Source organism: Taeniopygia guttata, chromosome 2 (genome assembly GCF_048771995.1).
Source record: "Taeniopygia guttata chromosome 2, bTaeGut7.mat, whole genome shotgun sequence".
Lineage (NCBI taxonomy): Eukaryota > Metazoa > Chordata > Aves > Passeriformes > Estrildidae > Taeniopygia > Taeniopygia guttata.
In genome coordinates, this window is record NC_133026.1 from 68,669,889 (window position 1) to 68,697,629 (window position 27,741).

General features: G+C 42.0%; 3 long non-coding RNA genes across 7 annotated transcripts in view; 1 reads left to right on the top strand and 2 right to left on the bottom strand.

Annotated features, from left to right (window-relative positions):
* The window catches only part of LOC121469484 (uncharacterized), a 28,628-nt gene extending 14,089 nt beyond the window's left edge, over positions 1 to 14,539 (bottom strand). Inside the window, exons 1-3 of one of the 3 annotated variants that reach the window (XR_012053941.1) lie at positions 13,625 to 14,539; positions 12,990 to 13,213; positions 11,369 to 11,784 (exon numbers count right to left, since the gene is read on the bottom strand). This is a non-coding gene — a long non-coding RNA (uncharacterized lncRNA). Of the gene's footprint in view, positions 1 to 11,368; positions 11,785 to 12,989 lie in introns of those variants that run through there. The other 2 variants (XR_012053940.1, XR_005979573.2) reach the window with 2 other exon arrangements.
* LOC115493779 (uncharacterized) overlaps positions 1 to 27,741 on the bottom strand; it is a 399,735-nt gene that overhangs the window by 99,111 nt on the left and 272,883 nt on the right. The gene's annotated exons all lie outside the window — the stretch shown is intronic.
* Positions 587 to 26,740, top strand: LOC140682333 (uncharacterized). Its single transcript, XR_012053942.1, has 4 exons — positions 587 to 930; positions 9,771 to 9,866; positions 17,896 to 17,964; positions 24,885 to 26,740. It is a non-coding gene; the product is annotated as an uncharacterized lncRNA (long non-coding RNA).

The window sequence follows — 27,741 nt, forward strand, 5'->3', positions numbered from 1 at the left end:
TTAGAGCCGCCCTTGATGGGCCCATGTTGTCATGATGACAACTCCAGCCACCAGCTTCTCTTTCTGACTGTCATGAGAAAAATTTGGGATGTCTGTTTCTCTTCCAGCGCTTACTTTTCCTTCACAGATGCATAACGCCCTTGAAACAAGCAGTATGTGGAGGCTTGTGTGGGTGGGGGTGGGGAAGCATTTGGGATGAGTGGGACACCTTCATGGAGTACTGTATGTTAAACAACAGACTGAGAGAGGGAGTGATGAGTCTCTCAAGGAAGCATAAACACTATGTACTCATTAGAAGGCTCATTATAAATAAAGTACAGGGAAGGTGCTCTGAGACAAAGCTTTTTCGTTGGTATTTATTAGGACAAAGAGCTCCTTTAATAGGGCAACTGAAAAGCACTCTGCTGCAATCATTAATAGGCATTACCACTTTTACTGACTTTTTGGGAACAGTTTTGCCCTTCTCACTTCATCTGCATTAAAGGGACAGGCTCTTTATTCCATATTTATCCTGAAAAATACAAACCAGGCCAAGACTAGGGGGGGAAGGAGTGAGAACCCCAAGAACTTTTACATGTCAGCCCAGTGGCAAAGCAGGCTGCTGATAGACTTGCATAGGCTCTTCTGCCTGGATTTCCTCTATTTTGGGAGCTCCAACTGGGTACCTCAACCCACCAGAGGAAAAATATAGCAAAAAAGGGGAGTAGGAGAGAAAGAGAGGATCTCACTCTCTCAAGTTTCACTATGTATTTTATCACTTCTACCAGACTGGAACAGAGTTGTCTGCTTTAACTAAGCACTGTGCTTCTAGCTTCCAAACCTCAAGGATGGTTGTAATTTGGCACCTGAAAATGGTAGCCATGTTCTCTGTAAGGTTAAGATACCCTTTCGAAGCTGTAGAACCTATCAACCTGCTGGAATACAGCTGTGGTGAGTTTGATGATTTGTTATTTATACTTTTTAGGCTTTTTTTTTCTTCTCCATAGTGGAATTTTAAGGTCTGAAAACACTTTTTTCTGAGATTTCTTTCTTGCTTCTTGTTGGATTTTACCAGACTGAGCTTGATAAATGTGCATGGAAGGCTGAGCACTGCAAAGAATTTGCAATTTTTGCATTATGTGATCTTGAGCCAACACATGTGATGAGCATGTGGAAAGGGAGATATTAAAAACAATTGTAAAGAGAAGGGAACTTTGTTATTTTCCTTTAAAAAACATACACCCATGACTTTGAATTGGCTGGTTCTCCTATCTGCACAGCCACATGCACATAGCAGTCCTGCTTTTCAGAAAGAAATGAATCAGCTGACATTTTTTTGCTGAAGGCCAGTGCCTGCAATTGCAAAAATTTCATCCCATAGAGGGTGTTGCCCCTGCAGGACTGCAGTCACCCCAGCAAGGTACAGTTGAGAACTAGACCCAAGCTGAATTGGATACATTGCTCCTGGGCCAGAGATAACTTGGCTTCTTTTGGCTAATATTTGCTTAAGGCTGTCCCAAAACTCGGAAGGAGTGGACACGTGACAGCCTTTGTCCAGAGGTGTCTGTGTCAGGCACTGCCAGAACACTAGCAGACAAGCACTGTGAATGTGAACCTCTGTGCACCACAGCTTTTGGTCCTTGTTATTTCCCAACTTCTCCCAAGGCAAAGCACACCAGCTACCAATCAAACCCTTGAGAAAACTTTCTCTGCAGTTGACCCTCTTGATTCTCTAGGTTTCTATTTCCTCTTTGCTTACTTCCTCCTTCCCTCCTCTAGCTCTGCTTGTTCACAGCCCCATACATATGGCAGTGCTGAGTGTGATCAATAGTTCATCCTGCTCAGCACCTTGCTTCTGACGAGGGCCAGAACTGAAGCCTTTAAGAACATGAAAAAATGTGGACAGAAGTAACATCTTTGTCTTTTCATGTAGCATTAGGTTTACTCTGGTGTTAATTTTCTCTATGGAGAAGCTTACTTAGAATGATGAAAAGTAATCTAGATGAATTATCTGGTCCATTATTTCTCGTTCTTACTGCACAAAATAAGCATGTCTTTCGTGGTTGTTTGTACGGTATATTTACTTAGGCAAAGTATTAACCACTCTGCTTCCCAAATAACTATCCTCAGCTGTCTATAGTGAAGGTTAATGAAAGAACTGTCAAAATAAGTATTGAGTTGTGAGTTTTGCCTTTGTGACAAACCTGCAGCCTTTTGGTCAAAGGTTTTTCTTTTAAATTCATGAATGTAAAGAGTGCATAACACTCATAGCTTAGTTCATTTGAAATCAGGGTTATATCAATTTAGATTAGACAGACAAAAATCGATGCAAGGTGTCATCAATGTCAGCCAATGTTAAACTGAACTGAGAGTGAACACACTGTGCTTTGCATCAGTTTAATCACTGGTTTAAAAAGGAACTAAGATTGAACTGCTGTGACCACCTTGTAAAGAAAGGACTTTGCTTTACCCCTGTGGGCTATAGCTGAAACAACAGGACCAACAATGAACATCTCTTAGCTTTCTCCTTCTGCATGTATTTCTTTCAAGATCTTTCTATTTATAGGGTAGAGATCCCAGGATGTTTTAAGAAGGGCACATGCAGGTGGTGCAACACAGCCCGGTGTAGCAGCACTTGCTTCAAGCAAAGAAGCTCGGGGACTGTATGATGTGATGCCTGCCTCCTGCAGGGATATGTCCAACCTAAGGAAGCCAGGTTATACCGGACTTAAAAGGCACAGCTAGGTAGGACTGTGGGCTGTGTGGCATCCTACAGGTACATGGCATGAGGAAATGTGGTGATCATTTAACCCCATTCCTGCTCACCTCCCATTTTCTGCTGCTGACTGCTGGGGTATGGGGAGGAACTGAAGGATACTTGCTGCCATTCCCTCTAGCACAGGCTGAACTCAAAGCCTCCTGGAGCAAGTGGAAAATCCCCTCAGAGCTTCTTTCCTAACTGAGACAGATTTCTGGAGGAGGTCTCTTTCTCTTCTGGATGCTATAGAGGGGGATTAGTGTTTGGTTGTTTTACAAAATGTCTTTGAGTTTTAATTTGAAGAGTGAAACTAAAATGCAAAATGCAAGAGAAGTTTGCCTCTCTCCTCAAAAGGTCCCCAAAAACTTTCAGCCATGGAAGAACTGAGGGAATTTGAACTGTGCCTAATGTCCCAGTTGCCTACAACACTGTTACAATCAATACCATCTTCCCCCTAAACAAACCAAGTGGAAAAAATCCCCACAAAATCCAACCAACCTTCCTTGTGTTGGGAATTTAACTCCCTCGGAAATGAATCTGGACAACTTCCCAGATAATGTATCTATCTCTCTAATTCCTATCTCAAGGATGAAGTTGATCATAGAAGAATTGTAGAGAACTGGTGAGTTATTCTCAGTGTTTATCAGGGTAGCACCTGGAGGTGATCTGATCTTCCTGCCTCCTCAAAAAAATAAATCTGTCTTCCCTTGGCTAGCTCACAAATCTGCACTCAAACCCTTCTGTGCCAAACATGTGCAGGTGTACAGTATGTGTGCTACTACTGAGCCATCTGCAGCCTCCCCTGCATGGCAGTTGTTGTACTTTGTAGTTCCTTTCCCAACCAAATGGAAGTCCGCAGAACAGTTTCAATAGCACAAATTAAGAAGCTAATACTTTCTCAGAGTGAGATCAGCTTTGCCTGAGCTCACGTTGCAGGAACAGATTTTTCTCTCATCCTGCTTGTCTCACTAAGGAAAATGTATGACAGGCAAAGGAAGTGACAGTGTACAATCCACCTTTATCACCCACACAGGGTATTTGCTGTACAGGCAGTCCCAGTGCAGGGAAACAAATGCTAAGATTATTTTTTACCTGAGGGTGTTTGGTCAGCTGGTCAAAGCATCATTATCTAACAGCACTGAGGATTTGTGTCCACCCCCCGAGATCTGGTCCCTCAGCAAACCAGACCTGATCTCAAGATCACATTGAGCATCCACCATCACCTGCATGAGGCATTACTGCTTACCACCCTCTGCCAAAACACACTGGCTTCTCCCCTATCCCATAGCCCCCTCAGACCGTGACATGCACTGCATTACTCTGAGCAAGCAATGCAGCCCCTGTGTTTGTAAGGGAAGGAAGGCTGTAATGTGCCCATTAAACCAGAAACATCACCCCGTCTGGTTCTAGTTCCAGCTGGTGCAACAGAAAACATCAACATGCCCTACTATTTTCTGCAAACCTCAAGGAGCTGCCAGCCAAGACGCTGAGCTGGTGAAATTGATGACTGACTAGATGAACAAAAGTGCACTTTGGGGACCTCCCCATAGTCTGTCATTCACTAATGTTGTCCTCCCCTTGACTTCTGTGGGCTTCCTGGGGAGCCAGCTGTTCCCCACACGTAGGTCGGCAGCTATGTGGTGCTTGTGAGCATAGGCACAGCTGGGAGTGGTGAACCAGAAACAGGTGAAGAACTTGTCCTAGTGCCAGCAGGAGGTACTATGGATGACATGTAATCTGGAGGCTTTCTGAAGCATCTAGGCACTTCTGCCTTATGTGGCTTTGGGCCCCCAAAGCTATGCCCAGCAGACCACAAATAACACATATTAGAAAAAAAAAACAAACCAAAAAACCACCCAGAAACAGTGATAAACTTTTAGCCCTACGGAACCCTGCTTTTTCAGAAATGTCTTCCCAAGAAAAAGCAAGTAGAATTTATGGTTCTATTTATGGTTCTTTCTGTGCCTCTAGCAGCACTAAGACAACCTCACTGCAGAAGCACACTATGCGTGTGCACACACCTGTCCATGCCCACAAAGAGAGGTGGAAATACTCATTGTATGAACACACCAGTGTCTGACTGCTACAAAAGAATTGTTAGCTGAACATAGTGCATTTCTAGTCCTCATCATTTCAAGGGCATTTTTTAAAATTTGTCTATTTTCCATGCCCCTGCATGGGTCTGTATTTTAGAAGAAGGTAAAAAAGAATTGGTTAGATTATATAATTTGATGACAAATAAGAAGTTTGGGGTGTGGAACACTGTGTATCAGTGAGAGAAACATGTCAGATCAGATTTTTCTGGACTAAAGTAAAAATGTTTACTATTTTAAAGTAAGCTGCACAGGAAAGGTGTGCTTTCCCCAAAAGTCAAAAACTTACACCTCAAAAGTTACTGAGATCTTCCTTTATGTGTGTTGCATAAATAATCTGGAGAGCATAATATTGAATATAAGGAGTCAAGATGTTTACATAAGGCTGATTTGCATTGGAGCATGTACTGCACTGGTAGAAATACTGCCTGTGTTTGCTGAAACAATAGAGGGATTTTCAGCCAGTGCCTCTGCTGAGTGTGGAGGAATTAGGCCTTTGCTTAACCCAGTGCCTACAGAGTGTCTGCATCTCCTATAAAGTCACTCCTATAACATCTCCAATTCTAAGAAACCTCTTAAAGTCTCTTCGGTTCTGGTTTGTATTCTTTTTGGTTTTTGTTTTCCTCCCACACTTCCCCTCCTGAGCTTCCTTTTGCATGTTAGTGCCAAAACTGAACAAGAAAAGGGAGAAAAGTCGTCCAAAACTGGCATTTAATTATTTCAGAATTTTTTTGTAAATGCATTTTATAAGTTTTGGTGTGTGTTCCTTCTGCTAAAAAGATTTACTAATCCCTCTGGAATGAAAATGATTCGAAAAATGTCAGTTCAAAGTTATTCTGAGAAGTAATTATCAACCTTAGCCAGCTCTTAGAAATATCTGTTTAGGACAACTCCTTCTGCACAAAACTTTCTAGTGACTTATTGTGTCTGCAGTTCTGACCTTGGACAGATACTCTGTTCACCGGTGGTCTCTACAGTCAAGCAGCCATTAATCTAGTGTAAACGTTATTATTTTTGTAAAATATTATCTCCCCTCAAAAAAATGTTATGATTCTGTGATTTGCAAATGCCTAAACTTAGTTCAAATCGCCACAACATTGTGTATGGCTTAATTACAGAGTTGTTTCCCTGCAACAATCAGGTGTTATTCCCACAGAACTTCCTGGCTGTCCTTGGCTCTGCCTTGAAAGAAAACACACCCTCCATGAGGCAGAGATGCAAGAGTAAACATTTGGCAGGGATACATTCTTTTTTGGCCTGCTCCCTCTGCGCAGTCAAGGATTTTATTTTATCAAAGGTATTGTATTCCTTCCAATGAACCTGAACACTCTGCTGTCTTACTGACATCAATCTGGCAGTTTCTGTGTGAATGATATCTGTGTCATTCCCACCTAGAGGAACTGTCCGTAAAAGTGATCAGTGGCATCAGTTTCCAAACAGACTGAACACAAAGGCTTGTCTCACTTATAAGGCATTTTCCAACATGACAGTTATCAAAGTGCCTATCTCCCAGCGTCTAGTGTGCACTTTGTTTTCATTTTTGAGTGAACTCCAGTCAAAGCATTGACATGCATGCATACTGTATACAAAACTGCCTATGAAAAAGACCCTTTGCTTCCAGCCTCCCCAGGTTTCATGGAAGGTGATCTCAGTTGCACATACAGAGGAAACCAGGCTGGAATCAAACAATTTCATCCTTACCCCAGAAATTTCTGCTTTTTTAAATGCTGAGGGTAGAAATGGCCTTTTTTTTTTTTTTTTTTTTTTTTTTTTCTCCCCAGGGCTGCCCTGTAGGATTGTGCAAAAAGCAGGAATTCACAGCTTAACTACATTTGGGAAGCCAAAGCATTACTTTAATGGAAGAAGTTATCAAATTAGCCGAAGAAACCTAACCATGACAGATGCCATCTCGACTGAGCTGTTTACAATTTACTACCACAGAAGGAACAGAGAAGAAGGTGAATACTGACAAAAGAGCATTCTTTTCCAAGCTAACTGCTTTTGAGATGAATGTCAGCTCCTTACTTTATAATGAGACATATCTATAAATCCTTTATGCAAGAGGTTAATAGGAGCTGGCAGTCTCTTGACTCGTGCAGTTCGTTCAGTGCTACAAGGGAAGAGCCACGTCCGGCACATCGACAGAAATGAGCCTAAGTGCCAGGAGTGAAAACTGGTATCCCCCACAGTGATTAGATGGCACATTTGATATATGCCAGAGCAGGACAACTGACAGATAGCTGTGTGGAGGTGGCAAGCCCTTATATATAGTAACTACTTCAGCTCCTTAGAATTGAGCTATACCAATAGCTGCATATGTTTTTTAAGAAGCCCTAAAAACCTACAGCCAACCACTGTAATGAATTCAGGGGGTAGTTTAATGGAAATCTCAAGAAGGAATGTAATTAGATGAAGTCAATTAGGCTGCTTGGGGATTTCTAGCTGCTGTTGTTGCTATCTGGGAACCCTAATAGGACGATTAGGATTAACTGAAATCAGCCTGATTGATTAGGGCATATAAACCTACATATGCCAAATTCCAGGGGGACGGTGTGCTTGAGCTTGAATCCATCTGGAGCTATGAGTCAGGAGCATGAGTTTACTTTGCTGGCCTTGGAGAAAGCGACAGATCAAGACTGCATACACACAACAAGCAAAGCCAGGCAGTGACACAAAAAGGCTGCTAGGGAAAGGACTGATTTTATCTGCTATGGCGCTGTATGGCTGTATGTGAAGGCCATTCAGTCTATCCTGAGGAAGTCAGACTAACACTAAGCAAATCTTTTCCTCTAAAAAAAATATGTGTGTATAACAAAATAAATCTGTGTATCCTTTGTACAGCTTTTAAGGCTCAAGTTCTTAGTCAGTATGGCTGTGAAATTCCCAGGAAGTCAGAATTACATTATTACTATAGTTCTGTTAATTTCAGAGCCAAATTTGCAAACATGAATTCTAAAGTGCAAGAAAAAACTGTCAGCGAGTAAATCCTGATGCTCCTGTGTCATGGGTTGAGCACACAAATGCTTATTTGCATACATTTAAAATCCAATCTATGCTGTGCAGGGAAACCCCACCTGCAACCTTCTTAGAGGACAGTTGAGCTATCTTGGCTGTATTTGTTGTAGAGAAAGATCCTTATGGCCACTAAAGAATTTCAGGAATAAAGGCTGGGGGAAAGAGGGGAGTTGAGGGGGGAGAGCAGACAAGAGGAGAGGGGACAGACCAGATCTCTGTTATTCAAAAACGCTGCTCTAAAGCAAGGTAAAACAGTGCAGGCAGGAGCCTAAGGGATCTGATCCCAGTCATTACCACTCATGCGAGGGAGAGGATATGTCAAGGGTAGGGAACGTCTTGGGGGACCTGCAATATGGTAACTCACTTTCAGCTAAGTGGAGAACAACAGCTTTAGCTGTACAGTTTAATAACAGGCTAGGCCACTTTGTGCACCGGCAGGGCTGTTAATGCACAGTAGTCTGCCTTTCATTGTTAGGAGAGGAACCCCGCAGCTCCCATTTGACAGCCAGGAGTAAAATTATTTTGCCGCTAACATTTCTCTTTGGCATGAGGCAGTGGGGTTGCGCATTGCACTCATCCTGCCTACAGCTCCCTGCACCTGCAGCTCCCTCCTCACAACACAGGAAGGTTCCCATGGGCTTGGAAGCAAGGGATTTTTGCTCTCCTCCTGTGGCTCTCATGCTATTCAGCTCTATTTGGGTGGCATACCCGCCTGTGTACCATGGCTGCCAGCTGTGGAGTGCTGTGCAGCATCCTGGAGTGCCTCCAATGGTATTTTGAACAATTAGAAACCAGCCCGGCATGATCATATCCTAATGAATTACTGAACTGCTTTCTTCTGGTTGAATACTGGGCTAAATGCTGAAAGAAAGTGGACACCTGCAGATTGTATTGGCCAAGACCTGTCAGTGAGAATTTGCCTGAGTTAGGACCACAGGACTTGCCTCAAACCTTCCCAAATATGTCCCGTATTGACCTTAATATTGTTAATTTCTCTTACTGCTTTAGGAAGCATGCTTTGTACAAGCATCTCACAGCAAGTCAAAGAAACAGAGGCCCCTATCATAACACCAAATGCCACAATCACTAAACACCACTCTCCTTAGTTACCTGTTGACCCGTGAAAATATTTGCCTTCCATTAACTGGGCTTTATTAGGAAATGACAGGGAGAAGAGGATTTTTTCCAGTACCACCACGTTGCCCATATTATTAATAATCCAGCTCACATATTCACAAATCCAATGTAAATCTTCCAAGAGAAAATTCATTAGAAAAAACCAGATTACTCAGAGAAAAATATCTGAACATATCCAATAATTTTTGTATCTCTTGCTCTATTTTTCAATCTCTTTATCAATACCTTAATTTGAAATATTATAAAAATGCTACTGGACACTCTTGAATTAATTTTATCCAAAGTACTTGCTTCACTTAAAAATAGTTTATAATATTTCCCATAAAAACCTTAACATAAAATTTGGTGAAAATTATGAAAATAAATCTACTTTGAATGCTGCTCAGTAGAATTATTTTGCTATCATCCCCCAACAAGTGGGATATCTTTTTCCTTTTTATAAATGTTTCATATCTATGGGTCTGAGTTGGCAGTAGGTGCAATCATAAAGGTAATTCTTTTAGTGAAACAGATCACGTCTGACAGGAGATATTAATATGTTTTGTCTTCTACAGCAAACCAGTTATAACTGACTGGGGCATCTGCTAAGAGAGATCTTCTTTGTGCTGCTGTTTTGGTGTGCTATAATACTTCTCACAATCTATTTTTTGAATTTTTTTTATTGTACCTGGTTTCCTGAAAGATTTAATCTGTATCAGAAACAGTTTGACTCTTCATTTTTCATTCTAGTTTTAAAAAAAAACCAAAATCACCATATTTCATGTAGTTAATGTCATTTTTGTTCACAGTGAATCCCAGTATCTGAAAATCCTGGATAAGGAAGAGAGACTGCAGCCAGCACTTGCTTCTGTTGCTAGACCATTTCACAGCTTCTTTCATATGCTGTAAGTTTTCACAAGATTTGATAGAAAGTCTGTGAGACTTAGGGGGAAAAATACAGGATTGTTTTTAACATGGTGGCATTTGACCAAACAGGAAGGAGGAGGAGGGGGAATGTGAAAGTCAAAAGTGTAATAGAGGCTGGAAATTCTTGAACAGATGTAGCAGGTGTAAACATGTTTCCTTATTTTGGTTCCTGGATTTAACATCCTCCTACAAGACTTCAGTGTGCTCAGAAAAAAGGTTATATGTGCAGATGGTAAACTGCTAAAATGCCCAGAAGGTTCAAACTCATCTGTGCTTGTGAAGACAGGGAGAATTTCCCATCGTCTGACTCACAGGTGTTTGGAGCACTCCGAGTCAGAGGCAGGTTCGGCAGTGCCGAAGCACAGCAGCACTTTGCTTAAGCAAATGCCTTTGGTTGTGTGCTGGAAACATGTAGGCTCTTTCTCTTGTGATGTCCAAGTGGCTAAGAGCATTAGGAGAGCTCTCTGGAGCAAGGAGGGGAGAGACTTTTTGGCATGTGGTCCACACAGTCATTACAAATTGAGGCTCTGGGCTGTTGCTGTCCCTGGGCTGCTGCTCTCTCTTCCTGACACATTGCGCTGCCTCGGGTCACTGCCTCGCTGCTTGCCTGTCCATTGTAGTTTTGATCATACATTCCCTTTTGGCACAGGATGATTATTTTCTGCATTCTGCTAGGTCCTCTTCCCGTTTGTCCCTATTAGTCTGCGGCCAGCACAGGAGCGAAAAGAAGCAGGTGTCTTAAACGCTTGGCTGACACGCTGGAATGGGACACACCGGGGACAGCTCTGGCTGTGTGAGCAGCGCTCACAGCATGCTCTGACCGGCCGTGCTCAGCACTGACAAGCAGTGAGGAAGCAGGGGCCTGCCTCTGAAAGTCCTGCTTGTTATTAATAACAAACATACCTGTCAGCTTGTGTGGAGGGAACAACGATGACACCACCACAAGGTGGGCAAAGAATGAGCACTGCTTCTGCAGGTTCACCCTCAACCCAGCACTGCCCCATGGACTCTGTTCAGACCACCCCACCTGTCTCCATCACTGTGTCCAGCTGAGGCCACCCCACCTCCATGTCAGCTGTCCCCATGGCCGTGATGGCTGGCTCCTCGTCTCCAGCCGTTAAATCGGTTGTGTCAGCTGAACAGCTGGCCCTGTGCACGACGGACAGCCTGCACCAGCATCCCTCCAAATGTGCTGCAGGGTCAAAAAGAGCCTGCCAGCACCTCCCTGAGGAGCAGCTGGCTCAATCTGAATCTAGGTGAGATGCAAGCTGTGCTGATGGAAAGAGGAGAAATAGTTGCCCACTACTTCCTCCTCCAGCACCCTTCTAATATCATCAGGATCTTAAGCAAGTATCAAACCCATCTGCCAGTCTCATACGCTAGAAAGGGGTCGAACAGCAAGGTGGCAAACTTGTGGGTGACACAACGTTATTTATGGTAGCAGAAACAAGACACATGACAAAAACATCATCTCATGATATTGAGTAATCGGGTGATAAAACAGAGAAAAGGCAGCACATAGTACACATAGATATGTGTACTGTAATGCCAGTGGGCAAAGCAGACTTTACATACAGAGCTGAGGGTGCTGCACTCACTGTTAGCTCTCAGAGAAGAAATCCTTGAAGAGCTGTGAAATCTAGACATATTTATGAAAATGCCAGATCCATTCTCAGCAGTGTTCAAAAAGTAAATAAAATTTTAAATTTAGTATGGAAGAAACAAACCTAAAAACACTTCTGCATTCTGATATAAATACATCTGATGTGTCTACACCCTGAAAACGGTGCTGTTCAAGCCTGCTAGTTCCAAAACAGTAACACTAGGGCCAGAGGAAGGTCCAGGCTTTGACATGGCTTCTGTACTGGGATTTCACAGTAGATGAAGAATACATATCTGAAAAATCAAAATGTGAGGGAGGACATGAGAGAAATCTGTAAAATCATGAATGGCACCGAGAAGGCAAATAGAGAATGATTGTAATTGACTCTCATACCACAAGAACTAGAAGCATCAGATGAAATTATTAGGAGGCCTGTTCAAAACAAACAAAATAAGGGCTCTTCTTTAAACCCTGCTTTGTTGGAGTGTGTCACTAATTGTCACAGGATGCTGCAATGTCAAAAATTGATATGGGTTCAAAAAGCAATTACACAAATTCATGGAAGCAAAAATCCATCAAGGGCTATTAAATTTAAAGATACCACATCTGTCTCAGGGAAGTCCCTGAGCCACAGCTTGCTGGAGTTTGGGACAACATGCCAGGGAACTATCATTGTGTGCTTACCCCTCTCTTATGCCATTCCCCAGGCATCAGCTGTTGTTTATATTTGAGACAGTCTATTGGGCTGGATGGACTTGTCTTAACCAGCATGGCTGTTCTTATGTTTGGATGCCAGGAAATTAATTTTTCCACATCCAGTCTGTCGGAAATTATGCCCTTTCTTTCATACAAGGACTTGGGTAGGGTGATTTGGGAATTTGTTAACTCTAGATTATTTTAATCACCTGTAATAGGATTTGAAGACTGAGGCAACACAGACATTGCTCTGAGCAGGATTTGGTAGCACCAAAGCATGAGAAAAAGCAGGGGGTACAGGTTTCACTGCTCTTAGACTCCCTCGACATGTTAACTCCAGACCTAGTTCCCACTTTTCACGGCCTGAGTAGCCAGGGCTTCACTAAATAACCAGAAATTCATCAATCAGAAACCTCTGAGGTATGTTTGGAGGTCCCACTTCTGTGGGACTGGAGCAAACTGTAGAGGCTTATGACAGCCTAAACCCTCATCATTAGCCTGTGCTGATGAATCAAAGTTTTCCTCCTCATTTATTTATAATGCAGAAGATGAAGCCTAGACTCTTTTTAGTTTTTCACCACCCACCAATGTGTCTAGCTGTGACCTATTCCTATGGTTAGCCACTCCATGATGGCGTTTAACACACGAACAAGGGATTGCAGATCTTTTTTTCCATCGCAGCACACATCTCCTTTGCAGGGTGCTGGCTGAGGTGACCCTGGAGGGGCAGTGACAACGCTTCCAGTGCTGGACGCGTCACCACGGCACGCACACCAGAAGATTGGCCCTCCCCGTCCATTACCTTCAACAGCAGCGTGGCCGCAGATCCCCGATCCCGCAATCCTGCAGTTCGCAGGCACGCAAAGGCCATGCAGATCCAACTTTGCCTGCAGGAGGACGGCATGGATCCGCTCTCCTTGGGAAAGCCGTGCCGGGAGACAACGGGCCCTGCCCGGCTGGCTCCTATTCCGGAGCCTTCTTTAAAGGGGGGCTGTCCACGCAACGATTGCTGGTGAATTACCTAAACTAACAACAACAACAACAACAGCAGCAACAATAACGGCTTCGTTGTTTTAATTTTTATCATTAGCATTACTACTACTCAGCTGCCAAGCGAGGGAGGGCCGCGGCCCCGCCGCCGCAGCCCAGCGCTGCCCGCCGCCGCCGCCCCCCGCCACCTCCAGGGGGAGCCCGGCGGCCGCGCCTCCGCCGCCTGAGGGGCCGGGAAGGACGGGCAGGCTCCGTCCCTTACTGTAATAACATAATACCTCCCTCCCTGTTAAAGAAAGCTCTTTCCTTGCCCTAAGTCCTGAGGAGGAAGCTCCGCTTCAGCTTCCTTGCCCCAAGCACCCATCCTCGCCCCAGGCACCCCTCACTGCCCCGAGCGTACCTCTAGCACCCAACACCCCTTCGTTGCCAGCGATTTCAAGTACGCACCAGAGCAGTTCTCACTCGGGGTGTTTTTGCGGGAATCTTGACGTGCTGAGGAGGTGTTTGTTGTCAGGGGGAGGCAGGGTGAGGCTGAGGAATGGGCAGAACATTTCTCCAGCTCTCTGAGATGGTGTGGGTTATCCTCCCCCGCACCCCATCACTGAAAATAGGTTACAGGCTCAGACATCGGGATGTCTTTGTTTTGTTTTCTTTGTTTGTTTTCTTTTTTTTTTTTTTTCTTTTAATTTTTTCCAGTCAGTTTTTGCCACATCGTTTTAGGTAAATATTGTAGGGAGAGTAAGTTGTTAAATATTAATAGCTGGGAGTGCTGAGGATGGGCTGAGAACGTGGACCTGTTCAAAGGAGTTAAAGGGGAACCAGGAAGATGATCAGAGGGCTGCTGCCTTTCCTCACTTTTCCTGTGAGGAAAGGCTGAGAGAGTTGGTTGTTCAGCCTGGGAAGGAGAAGGCTTCAAGGAGACTTAACAGCATCTTCCTTTATAATACCTTTATAGCACCTTTAGTACCTAATGGGGCCTCCAAAAAAGCTGGATAGGGACTTTTGACAACAGCATGTAGTGATAGAACAAGGGGGAATGGGAATGGCTTTAAACTGAAGGATGGTGGTTTTAGATTGGTTATTAGGAAGAAAATGTGTTCTGAGGATGGGGAAGCACTGGCACAGGCTGGCCAGAGAAGATGTGGATGCCCCATTCCTGAAAGTGCTCAAGGCCAGGTTGGATGGGGTTCTGAGCAACCTGGTCTAGTGAAAGGTGTCCCTGCCCATGGCAGAGGGGTTGGAGCTAGATGATCTTCAAGGTCCCTTCCAACCCAAAGCATTCTATGACTATGAAATAATTGAAACTACAGAATTAGTATTATGAAATGATTAGGTTTGCTCAGGTGTCTGATATAGGGTACTGGGGCCTGTTTTACCACTGGGGTGATAACAGATGAGTTCCGTGATCTTAGTGGTCTTTTCCAACCTTTACAATTCTATAATTCTGTGATTTTGCTCAAGTTCATGGAGGGACCCCTGGCAGGTCCTTGCCTGGCGTCAGCAGTTGTCTGATTCCTCTCCTCTGTATTTGAGGGCTGAGCTTTTCTCATAAATGTGGCCCATGTGGTTTGCTGTGGGTAGAGCCTGGGTGGGCAAAAGACCATATTGCCAGCAGCTCAGAGGTTATATTGCCAGGACAACCCCAGCACAGAAATGAAAAGTGATTTTAAAGAGAGTGTATTTTATTCTTGCATGACTGCACATCATGCTTGGCTCTGGGGAAAATGGAATAAGTGGGGCTTCTTAAAAAAGAAGGTAATCTGTCAATTTATGTTTTCGCAGAAGTCAGCTCTTAGTGCCAAATTTTGTGTTTGGCACATTTAAGGACCAGGAGGTATTCTGGAAATGGGAATGGGAGGTGCTGTCACAGGACAGCTACACATAGAGGCTCTAGTTTACTGTATCACAAGTGTTCCAATGCTCCTGCTTGACTCTGGTGCCTCTGCTTATAGTCTGTATTGGGAAAGGGTTTTTTCCCATGGATAATAGACATTCCAAAGAGTCTCACAGAGGCAAAGCATGCATACAGAGCAGCTCTGGAGTGACATTATGAAAACTAGAGGCAAAGAGTTCCCTTCTCTAGCTGTTTCACTTCCCTGCAAGAAACTTTAGCATGCAGAGGTGACAGCTGTGCTGACGTTTTGATCTGCCTGTGCTGATTCAGCCTGTTCCTGCATCTCACAGTAGCTGTCTTGATCTGGCAGTGATTCCTCCCTTATCAAGCAGCACATCTTGCTGGCTGGAGGGCTGTTTGCTGGGAGATGCTCAGGCCCTGGCAGGGTGTGCAGCAAGGCATGTATGCCATCCAATAAGCTGTGTCCCTGCAAGGAGGCATATTCCACTAAATATGGGAGTGCCTCAAACACGTGCATCTACTGATGAAATGGCAAACCAAAACAAGTTATCTGAGACTGCTGCTGGTGGTTTCTTGATTCAGTAGGCTGGATTATGTAACCTAGAGAGCAATATTCAGATGAGGAGGGGCTGTATCTTCTACCTGAAAGATGGTATTTTCTTAAAGTATTTGGAAAGATGGTATTCTTAAAGTAAAATATTTCTTAAATTATTCTTAAATCTGATTTTATTAAGCATATACCTTTGCCTTAATGCTGAGGAAAAGCAGTCCCTCTTGCAGTGCTGCATTCTTTCTGTCATACCTTTACTCATCTGTCACACAGCTCCAGGTCCAGTGACATGAAGAGATATGAATGTTCCCTACCTTTGGCAAAGGGAGCCAAGGATGATTGCGTTAGTGTTATGAAAACTGCAATCATTGGCAGACAACTTAAAATCAAGGTTTTCTTTCCATCCTCAGCACCACTGCTGGTTTGAGTAGTGTATCATTAGGATGATTGGATAACAGATTCATGCACGGTGCTGAAATTAAACTTGACCTGTCTAATCACATTGCAAATAGCAATTGGAGGTTGGGGGGGTTTTCAGCCATCTTACAGATCTTGCAAAATATGTGTTGGCATTGGGGAAACAGTTGTAGGTGGTGAGAGAAGGAAATATTAGCAGAAAAGGTGTGCAAAAATATCAAGGTATGCATGCAAGGTATCTTGTACTGATGTGCTTGCTTAGGAAGTTACTGTGGGAAAAAAAAATGTGTATTTGGCAACTGGGAAGCTGAAGATGAGTGCTTCATGTCAGATTTCTGTAATTGGTTTGGCATAACTTTGCAAAAGGTTAACTGGCCAGGGCTGCCCTTGTCAGTGTTTGTCAACAGCCACAACAGAGTCAAAGCAGAATTCCCCCTTCTAAACACAAAATAAGATATAAGTGTCCCTTCTCACACCACTCTTGAGTGCTAAATATCATACAAGGTCAAACAACCAAGAAAAAACAGGAAAGTGCAATGATTTAATAAAGCACCAGAATAAATAACATGAATAACTTATATACTGCATAGAAGTGTAATAGAAACCAAAACAAGAAACAACTTCTCAGCTTCTTCTAAAACTTACCCAAATTGTCTGGCATGGAGTATGATAGAACTTATCCATATTGGTGCTTTGGAAGGGAATTCACCAGAGGTCTACTGCTAAAGTCTTTGTCCAGTAATTTAGGTGTGAAAAAAGTGAAAAGTCAAGTGACAGTTTATCATGTTGTGACATTTCTAAGGTGACACTTTTAATATAAGTCGTTAAAAAACGGGAAGGGAAGGTAGAATGAAATAGATAGGAGACTGCAAAATCTGCCCCAGTTTTATGATGGATAGTATCCCCAAAATACCTGTGAGCTAGTATAAGTGCTTAATGCATAATAAAGCAGAATTTGGCCTGGTGTGTAATTCAAAAAGGAAATATTTAGAATGTAAGCTATTATTTATGGTACCACCAAAAAATTCTCAAAACACAAAATTGGTAACAAGATCAGCAACATGCTACTGGAAGTCTTTGTTTTCTTCATAGCTATATATTTCACTGGAAATAGTTAAGGTTTTTTTTTTTTTTAATTTAGGAAAAAGCAGAAATTATAGCCATTTAAAAAGTCTAATTCATTGAGATGAGAAAGATTTTTTTTTTAATTTCACTTTTTTATTTACCTTTTTTAAAAGTGTTCTTTAAAAAATTATTAAAAGCAATTTGTTACAGATAAATTAGTGACAGATAAAGATAACAATATCCACTTAATATAACTGTCTTTCTTAGTACAGAATGCTTCCTGTTTGTGTTGTAATCCTGATGCTGTCAATGTTTTTTCACTACAAATCAAATAGGAGATTTATGAATATTGCAGTTGTTTTGGTACCAGATAGCAGGAGTGTTTAGTGATATGCCAGTAAAATGAAACCGTTTTTGAACTGCCCTATTACCACATAAATAATAATATTGCACACAGCACCAACTAGTTATGAATATATGAAGATATAGTATGAAAATATCTGTATAAAACTTAGCCATTAATATAACATTTTCAACTAGTTTTCAAAATAACATTCAGATTTTTAAAATGTGTCTAGAATTTGCAATTAGAAATAGGAAATTTTTTTAAAAATTAACTATTTCTTCCCTCCCTGTCCTGAACTATATTGTCAGCAATCTTTGATAAAAAGAGATCCCAGCTCTTGTCATGCCTGGTTTTCAAAAGGATTGGGTGTTCTGCCTGACTTTTCAGACTTCCTCCCTAAGCAGTCCCCAGGTGAAAAGTGGCTGAACGGGTACTGTGTCTCATCTGTTGTCCCAGCAAACAGGCTTCCATTTACATGCTTGCAGGTTTACTTGTGGAAGAAGGCTGAGGAAAAGACATATGCCTACCACAGATTTCAGACTTCTGGACATCAGGTAAGTTTCAGTGAGCCCTAGGAAAGAATCAGTGGATTCTTAATTGATTACCTCGTCTGTAAGCCCAAGTTCATACATTGTCATACAGAACCAGACAATCAGATCCTAGCTGTGCCTACCATTTTCACTTGATGTTTTTGCTCTGGACCCTTGCTCAGTGTTCTAAATCGCTTTCTGTCTTTGGTTATTTGACAGGGACAACAAAAAATATTTCAAAGTTTAAAACAATGACTTCTACAAAGACTGTGTGTCAAGTCTTTAAATTAGTGGTTTTCCACATTTTTTTTTTCAATTTTTTTTATTTATTTTATTTTTTATTGTGTCTAAAGCAAATATTAATCTTGTGTGATCAGTTTACACCCACAGACTGACGTTAGGCTTGCTTATCTGGTTGCTTTTCACTGACCTTCCTTAGAAGTAAGCCATAGAGCAGGAATCTGCCAACCAAAAGTAGAAAAAAAAGCCTCACTGTAATGGCACATTACTGGAGACAGAAGAAATCCAAGGGCTTACATCTTAGATGAAGAAAAACTACGTTGCTGGCAAGCTACATTTAGCAAAGACTTATTTCATCTGCCAGTGATTATTTAGAGTATATGCTCACTTTTCATATAGATACTCACAGATCCAAGCTAAACAGAGCTTCATTCGCCAGGGCCTCCGAGTAGTGCCATGATGCATATGTTAAAGAGTAGCAACAAGGCTCTAATGACAACTGGTTTTCCATTTACTGGATACAGATATTCAGACATTCTATTCCCAGTGAACACACTGGGCACAACAGTGAACACACAGAGCAAATGATGAGCCTAGATCTGTTAGGTGTGTAATGAAAGAGGGTAATATACTGAATAAAATTAATTTCAAGTGCAACCAATAAAAACAATCTCCTTATGAAAGTATTTTAAATAGATTTGATGCTAGCAAGAGAGAAATCACCGAAATCAAAAGCTAGCCGTTGCAGAACAAAACCTGCTGCAGACAGAGAAACTATAATTTTATAGGCAACACTGAATTCAGTTCCAGGAAAAACGTACATGAAACATAGCTGTCTTGACAACCCCATTCAACGAGCTACTCAAGATGGAAGCTGTGTGAACAAAAAGCCTTCTGAAACCATAAAAGCAGCACTCAGTAGCTAAGGTGAAAAAGCTCTAAAATTATGGGAAGGTGTCAAAACCTGTCAATTTATTAGCAGATGCTTCTAAATCAGTATAGGAACAAAATATCAAATCTTTCAAAAGTGGAATAATGGAACTATTCTGAAAGAGAAGAGAAAAAAACACGTGCCACACGACTGGGGTTTCCAGGACTTTTGCTAAATGGTCTTTGGAAGATTGTAGACAACAAAGCAGGGCACAAGCAGCTGATGTCAGTTTTTCAAAACGGTAATAATTTTAAGCATATAGGACTGTAAAAATACTTTGCAATGAGTTTTTGAGCAAACACTTTTAGTCAGGAATAATAGCTAAGGAAAAGAACAAGGGCCTGATTTTGCTCTACCTCGCTTTTTGTTTAGAAATTGTGAAATGCTATCATCAAGTCAGAATTGTCTTTTCCCACAGGAGTGTGTTAATATTTTACTCCCAAAGAAAGGCATTGCTCTAACTAGTGACTACACATTGTCTATTCAGTCTAACCTAATGTTCAGGCCTTTGATTGAGGAGGCTTTTGGCCTGTGGGGTTAAACAAGAGGTGGCTTTAACTAAGTATCAAGAGTACCGATTTTCACCACAAAGATGCTAATGACCAGCACGAGCAAAATTGAGAATATGTCACCGAATAAAAACCTGGAACTAGATCACTCCTAACAAAGCTGAGGGTAGGATTGCTTTCGTGGGATGATGGCAAGTCCCAGGTCAGTGTGCTTATAATAACTGCTGCAAACATTAGTTTAGCAGCAAACAGTGTTCCTGATAAGAAGAGAAGAGGGTGTAAGGATGAAGGAAGGAACAAACCACCTATCTGGCCTCTTTAAACATGGTGGAGCTTTAAACTAATCCTGACAGCATGTTTGCTGGTGGCATAAAAGAGATCCTGACCTGATACATGAATTTTGTCAGTCAAGTGCTACCAGTCATGTTAGCATAGGGGGAAACTGCCTGCCAAGGTAGCTTGGCAAATCAGCCTTAAGCCAGGTGCCATAAACAGAACAAAATAGTTACAGAGTAAGGATGCAGGCAGGATTCAGGACACAAGCAGGAGGGTGCAGTGAGCTGTTTGGAACCCCTCACTGTGGGGTTGCTGCCCTGGCTCAGAGCCACAGAGCTCTTACAGCTTGCGCTGGAAAGGAGCGGGATGCACACATGGCAGGCTAGGTAGGAAAGGACAGGATGAGACTGAACCCTCCTCCCTCATGGTCAGTGGTCTCAGCTAGAGCAAGGGGATGGGGATATCAGTTTCCTCAAATACTCCTCCACAAGTCCCCCTCCAAAAACATGTGGCTAAGCAGGCCAGTGAGTGCTGTGGGGCTGGAGGTGGCTTGTTGCTCCTGTTGATGCTGTTCTACTTTACTGAAGTGCCTCATTCTGTGCTGAAAGCCATGTGCTTGCCCTCTCCAGCAAGTGCCCTGAACCCTTCACTGAAGAGTTACTCTCATGCTCTCTGACTCAGTGAATGTGAAAGCATTGTGAGCAACGTGGAACACATCCAAAAAGAGAATTGAGGCAAAATGGCCTCATGGGGTAATCACCTTACATTTAGAGCATGCTTCTGAGGCTGTGGTTCAGTGCTTTAAATCCAGTTCCAGTGGTCCCTCTATGCCATAAAATATATCTCAGCTAGACTTGTATTGCAAGTGCTGACACTGGGTTTGCACTGGTTCCAAAAATGTTCATGGGTTATCTTCAACACCCAGCTCTATGCTGACTGAGACTGACTGCTGTTTTGTAGCCAGCAAAAGGTCAGTGTAAGGCAACATAAAGACCAGTCTCATGGCAGGTTCAAGAGAAATAAGTTTGAGTGCTCCCCTCTGTCCTGGATCAGGCTGGGACATGTACCAGTTCATACAAATCTAGGATTGTTCTACAGATTTAGGGTTGAGTGAGGAGTTCTCAAATCCTTGTTCTGAGAGTATAACAGAGAATAATTATAGTAGAGTGGATTGTTAAAGATACTTGCTTGAGAGGGGAGATTTTTTTCCAAAGACTCTGACCTCGTGATTATCAATTTATTGAAAATGTAAGAAATTAATAACCTGTCAACCTGAGAATACCTAATGCTTCTTTTCACAATCTTATTGTAACAACCATACTAGAGCTTTTTGAACTGTTTCCTTCAAAGTTTTAAGGTGAGAATTAATTACTCCCCCTCCCCTCTGCCCTCCAAATCCAAATACTGTACAACAGTAGTTGCACACATCCAAATCCATTTTCCTACTGTTCAGAAAACCTGTGTTCAGAAGACATGATTATGCCAAACTCCATCTTCTGTTGAGAGCTCAGCAGAATCATTCACTTTAGTTTACATACAACATACCCATAACAGGATGCTTCATGCAAAGAGATGTTTACCCTCTACAGTGCTTGGAGAAAACTCATCCCCTTTTCTCCAAGGCTAAACAAAATATATGTTTCAAAGGCTAAACCAAATATATACTGTTCACTGTCTATGAATTAAGAAAGAATAATCTCAGCAAAGGGCATTTCCGAGGGATTAAGGACAGGCTGCATGAATGGATAGCCTGAGATTTTTAATTAAAGGTGCAAGCTCCCTCTGTTCTGGCATATGATGTTCCATTTAAATGAGGTTCTATTGAATTCAGAGGTTTTTCATGGCATGAAGTTCACCAGCTTCATGCCCACCCCAGTTTAATGGGTGACAACGCAGTCTAGAAGGACAACTTCTGACAGTCTCATCAGTATCAAAGTATTATATTACTGCTGTGAATGTGGCCAAAGACGTAATTTGTGATGCTGGGGCCTTCCAAAAATTATAGCTCAACTGTGGTAGTGAAGGACTTGTTTCCAAAGTTATAAGTCTATGAGGTCATACCGGAGGATCTTTCTCACTCAGAGTCTACACTGAATCCCATCACAGACCATCACCTACATAAATATGAATGTGGCGAGTTGAGTTTATGGAAGAAATGATAAAAAAAAAGTATATGAAAACTAGAGATGTGTCATGGCTGAGAACAACTAGAAGCAGTTTTCTAGTAATTGCAGTAGGCTATTGACATGGCCCAAGCATGTGTTGCATGGGCCATGTCAATAGCCCTGGCATAAACATGAGCTAAATTAAAACTGCTGGTGTCCGTTTCCTTAAAAGCAAAAGAAAATGCAACTATTATGAGTTTTTGCTGTTCAAAATCAAACAGCTTTCCCTGTCTGAGTGGAGATTATGCCATATGCAACCTTTGTTGCAATCAAAGAGCCCCAATGGACATCAACAGAGCTACTACCAGAGGCAGTGTCTGTGTATCTCAGTCAGGCCTGGACAGGAAATCAGTTGGTCACAGCAAAGGTGGGTCTAACCCAGAGCAGGAATGCTGAAATTACCTCTGTTGGCCATAAAAACATCCCAACAGCTTAATCCCACACCTGTCTTTTGTTGCTGAGCTGGGGCATTATTTCTGTCTTTAGTTTGTCTGAAAAAAAAATGCATTCTCTCCCTCTAGTACTCATTAGCAAAAGATAAGCAGGATCAGGCCCTAAATTTATGGAAATTAAATGCTGTCAAATCTGTTTAACTCCTATAGGACTTTTTCACAACTTTATTATAGTTGCATCAGAGGCTGTTTTGTTAGGAAATAGTAACATATTTTCTGCTCCCCCACCTTATAGCACTACTGTGGAGAAACTGATCTGACAGGGAGCAAAAATACACTGTTGGAAATAAATTCAGTGTTATGCTGAAAGTCAGCCATGAAACCTTGCAGAAAATGGTGGGTGAGAAAGCTTCCTTTCCCTAGGAAAAGAACTGCCTTCTTTTTGGGACATCCTCATTGAGACTCCAGGAGCTGCACCATAACATTCCGCACCCTACGTACTGTGGCACACATGCCTACAGTGCTGAACTGTGGGGGTTGAGGCACTTCTCCAGAATCCAACTGCAAAGGCTGGGGACAAGGTGGCATATGATGAAATGGAGCAACTCAGAAAGTGACAGCAGAAACATCAAAGAAGCAGACATAGCAAGTAGCAAGGACACACCAGAGGCAGCAAGGAAAACCCTTGTACCCTCACCTTGAGAGAAACCTAAGGCAGAGATAACTTGAGTTGTGGCTCAAAAGAAGCTTGAAAGTGGGAAAAGAGAAAACACTGACTATAGTTTTGATTCCTGCTGTGCCTAGTGTAACGGGACATTGTGTGCAGTTTTTCTAAACAAACAGGGACACATGAAAAAGCTCAATTCACTCCCTCATCCATTTGTTCTCCAAACAGAAACAACCTGTAGAGACCCTGAATATTGGTCAACTACCTGGGTCAAGGAGGGTAACAAGAAGTATTTTAATAAAGGAAACTTTCTCCTCCAAATTTATTTGGCCTTTTCATATCTCTAGTAAAAGATTTTAGTCCTTGTTTGTGGTGATATTGTCATTAGCATTGTCATAGCAACTGATAAACAAGGAGAAAGTGATGTGCAACAACTTTTTTTTTTTTTTAAGACAGTCCAAATGTCTTACTAACAAGTAATTTGGTGACAGAATTAAGCAAAGCGGCTGCACAATAAATAGGTTTATCTTTAAACATAATGCTCTTTTCCATTTTAACTGAGCATAAAATTGTATCTTTAAAGGATTGGCAAAAAGTGGGGCTTTATGCCTCTTGAGTAGTTCCATGTGACATATGGTCTTCCCAAGCAATAGTTTTATCAGCTGCACACAGTAGCAGCAGATTTGAGCTAATGTTCCTGTGAAAACAAGTAAGGGTTTATCCAAAAACTGAAGAAGGGGAGGAGAAAGGCACCTTTGCCCTGCTGTACAGAAAAAACAAATCGTGTCTTACGTCAAACTTACGACATCCCTCTATAAATATAGCAGCTACTGGTAGTGACTAACTTCAGCACATGCTCTGGGGGGGGTTGACGAGGACTCAGTGACCTGTTCGATTCCCTGCCCACCAGTGATATTCCCAGGAGTATTTCAGCCCTGTGCCGCCCTGAAGCCTTGGATGGGGTAGGGTGGTTCTCGGGAACAGATGGGGCATCCCTGCCCAGAGGGACTTAGCTCCAACTTTTTCTATGTAGCCACATCTCCATTTCCCAACATAGACGATTATAATCAGCATCAGGCACTGGCAAGCAGCACGGCTTGCTTGTTGTTAGATGCTGAAGAGCACCCTATCTCCGTGATCCCCAACATTCTTCTTCATTCTGGGATTATGGCTGGGGATTCACTTAGCAGCTGGGCAGCAGTGCAGGGCAGGATGAGCCTCATAGACAAATACACATGCCCTGTGTTTGTTTTAGCTCGCAACTTTGCCTAAATATTGGCCTAAAATTATTTTGAGCTTACTGCTGCTTCAATTGAGAACCACTGTACTAGAAACAGTCCCTGTAAGTTAATTGGTGCTGGTGTAACAAGTGCAGGAAGAAGGCAAAAATTAATGGATTGCAAAACATTTATTCATCTGAAGAATTCTGCTATAGTAGTTGGACACATGCACACAGGATGCAAATAAATAAACATATGCTTATATGGTTATATTCTTGCATACACACATGCATACATGTTTATAAATACACATATTTATATTTGCATTTATATATGTACATTTAGAATGAACTTAAATAAGAGAAAACATGGTGGGGAAAATTGAAATGTAAAATTAAAAAAAAAAATAATCCCATAGCTCAAAAACTTATCAGAAGGCATATTTTCAGAGAAGCTTTCAATGTGCTTGAATGGCCTTGTGAATGCTTTTGTAGTAATGAGTGATTTTTTTTTCTTATTCTTACAACAATGCAATAATTTTTAGGTTGAGACTTCAAGGTCTTCTCGTCAGCAAGAATGAAGTCCCTGACTGAATGAAGTCTTTCACCAGCGATTCTCTCTTCCCTGCTGTATGTGCCACTCTCTTATCCCCAAGCATGTGTCAATTTTGCTTCTATCTGAAGTTCAGTGAGATATTTTTCTGGTGGTTAGCTGAGATCTCTTTGCAGCAGCCATGCAAAATTTTTCAGAACTGAAATGAGGTGTCACAACTGTGGCAGTGTTGCATTGGCCCTGGGGGACATGGAAAAAGATTGGTTCATGGGAACATCTGAATCAGGACTGGGGCATTAAGAGTTCAGTCTGTGGATTGTCCCAGGTCCTAAAACGATAGGGGAAATAGATGTATCTTTGATTTGAGACCTACCGCTGCAGTTAGAAATTGCATCTGCCTGTAGTAAAACAGCACAGTGTAGATTAGGAAATTACTCTTTTGCATTATATATAGATACAGGAGGAGCAGGCAGAGGCACAAAAGAAATACCCACCATTGGTGATTGCCAGACATGGATGGCATTAAAAAATAGGAGGAAAATGGAGCTCCTGAAAGTGGCTTTCCATGTCTGAGTTTTTCTTAGGACTGTGGCACCATGCAGAGTTGCTAACCCTGGGACAGGAATACCAGACCTTATATACAGCATACTTACAAAGGACACTGTGGTACACACTATAGACAAACTACTCTGCAACAAAGAAAACCTTTGTGCTGACTCAACAGAGCTAGGTAACAAATGCAGCTTTCAAAATGACTCTTTCTCAATAAAGGGTAACCGGTTCTTCGCTTTTCTCATTGTGTAAGATACTCTATAGACTTTATTCATTAGAGAGCACTCTGCAAAGTTGAAGTAAGAAATGGGAAAAATAAGGATGGCAATAGAGTTGTAAATTCAGCTTACATGTCAAGGAAATGACAATAAACTGATACATTTTCCGTAAAAAAACACTGACTGATGGTGCCATTCCTTGAATAAAAGAAACAAACATTTTGTATGCCAATACCTTCAAGGTATAGACAAAGATGGGACTGTCACAGAATTACAGAATGGCTAAAGTGGAGATCATCTCTGGAGATCATCTACTCCAACTCCGCTTTTCAAAGCAGTGTAAACTAGAACTCAGTCCTCTGGGCTGTGTCCACTGATGCTTTCAATGTCTCCAAAGAGGGAAACTCCACATCCTCTCTGGCTAATTTATGCAACATTTAATTACTTTCACAGTAAAAAAGTGGCTGGCCTCCAGCTGGACATGCCAGCCACATCACAAGCCTTTGAGCCTGGTAGTTCTGCCAGTTTACAGTCCACATGTAAACTGACAGTCCACTGTTCTTTTATTTACCATGCAGTTCATCAGTTTGCTGAGTGTTATGCAAGTGGTGTTAGGGGAGACAATGCTGAAGGTCCTGCCAAGAGAAATGAAACCCTTTGCTCTCCCCTAATATGCCAGGCCTGTTACTTCATCATTGAAGTTTATCAGTTTGGCCAAGCATGTAATAACTGCAGTGCAGACCTTGCTGGTTTGATAGAAGAGAGCTGAATAACTTCTAAGGTATCATTTATTTAATGATGTCTAACTTCCTGATCACAAAATGTCCCTGAGCAGGCTATGCAGAGGTTCCCTCTGTCCTCCCACTGTGTGTCCTCACAGTGTATTACACATCCTGAGATTGGAGTCACTCTTGGTTTGCATGTCATTACCTGGTTTATTGTAATCTTGACCTAATGTTCAAAATTTAGCCAATCTGACTGGCTATTTATTCATGTAATTGGTTCCCTCATTAATTCTTAGAATGAGGTTTCAAGTACATCTTGAAAGTCAAAATTGGCTTTCAGCAAGTATTGATATGCCGAGAAAAATCATTGTATTTCATGTACATCACTACTTTTTTTACAGGAAAATTTGGGGAAACTTAGACATGGACTGAAGACATCAGGTTAAAGTAAAAGCTAACATCATCCAAAAAATTACTGGCATTTTAATGCAGGACAATTACTTAAAAAAGTACTTGTTTTGCTGTTCGTACAGTAAAATTTGTCAAGCTATTGTGTAAATCCTGTGGACACTCTGATAGTCTTCAATGTTTATTCCATTAATGGGGTCTCAGCTCCTGGATTCCTGGTAGAAGAATATCCTGGAAACAGAAAATAACAGGTGGACTCCAGTTTCATGAGCTGCCCTGCCTTGTTCCTGTCTAGTGGGCCTTGCTGGAGTGGGCAGAAAAGCTAGACTTAAAGACAGGATTAAAACTACTGCTGTTCTTGCTTTTCCAGCCTTTCTTGAAACAAATAAAAAATTCTTTAGGCTGAATTAGACAGGGAGGAGTAGAACACATCTTCTGCATCTCCTTTAATTCTTGAAATCTTCGCAGCAGCTGTCAGCTTTAGTTTGTTCATTGATCATTCAGTTGAGCAAGAGCAAGAAGATGAAGGACCATTCACCCCTTGATGCTGTTAACAAGCCTGTCAGGCTTTGACAACTTAAATGAGAGACATTTCATAAAATTATGAGTGAAATTTTAAATGTCTCGTTGAGGCATACCACAAAATCCTTTGCTGTCAACTGAGCGCTTGCAGTAAGCTGGGTTTTTTCCCTGACTCAGCACTCTGCTCATGTCAGACCCGTCAGGATTTTGGAAACATCTCCTTTTTATAGGGGGCAAGCTCAGAAGCATTAACACAACCATTAACACTCAATTTACCTGCTGACATTACTGTTACACATCAGTACTGTCATTTATGTGAATGCAGCAGAAGGGCAGGATAGTTTAATGAAGACTTTTTAAAATGGACTAAGTTTCTCTGAGAGAAGCTTCTCTTCTCCCTATTAAATACCTCTACCTGATTTAA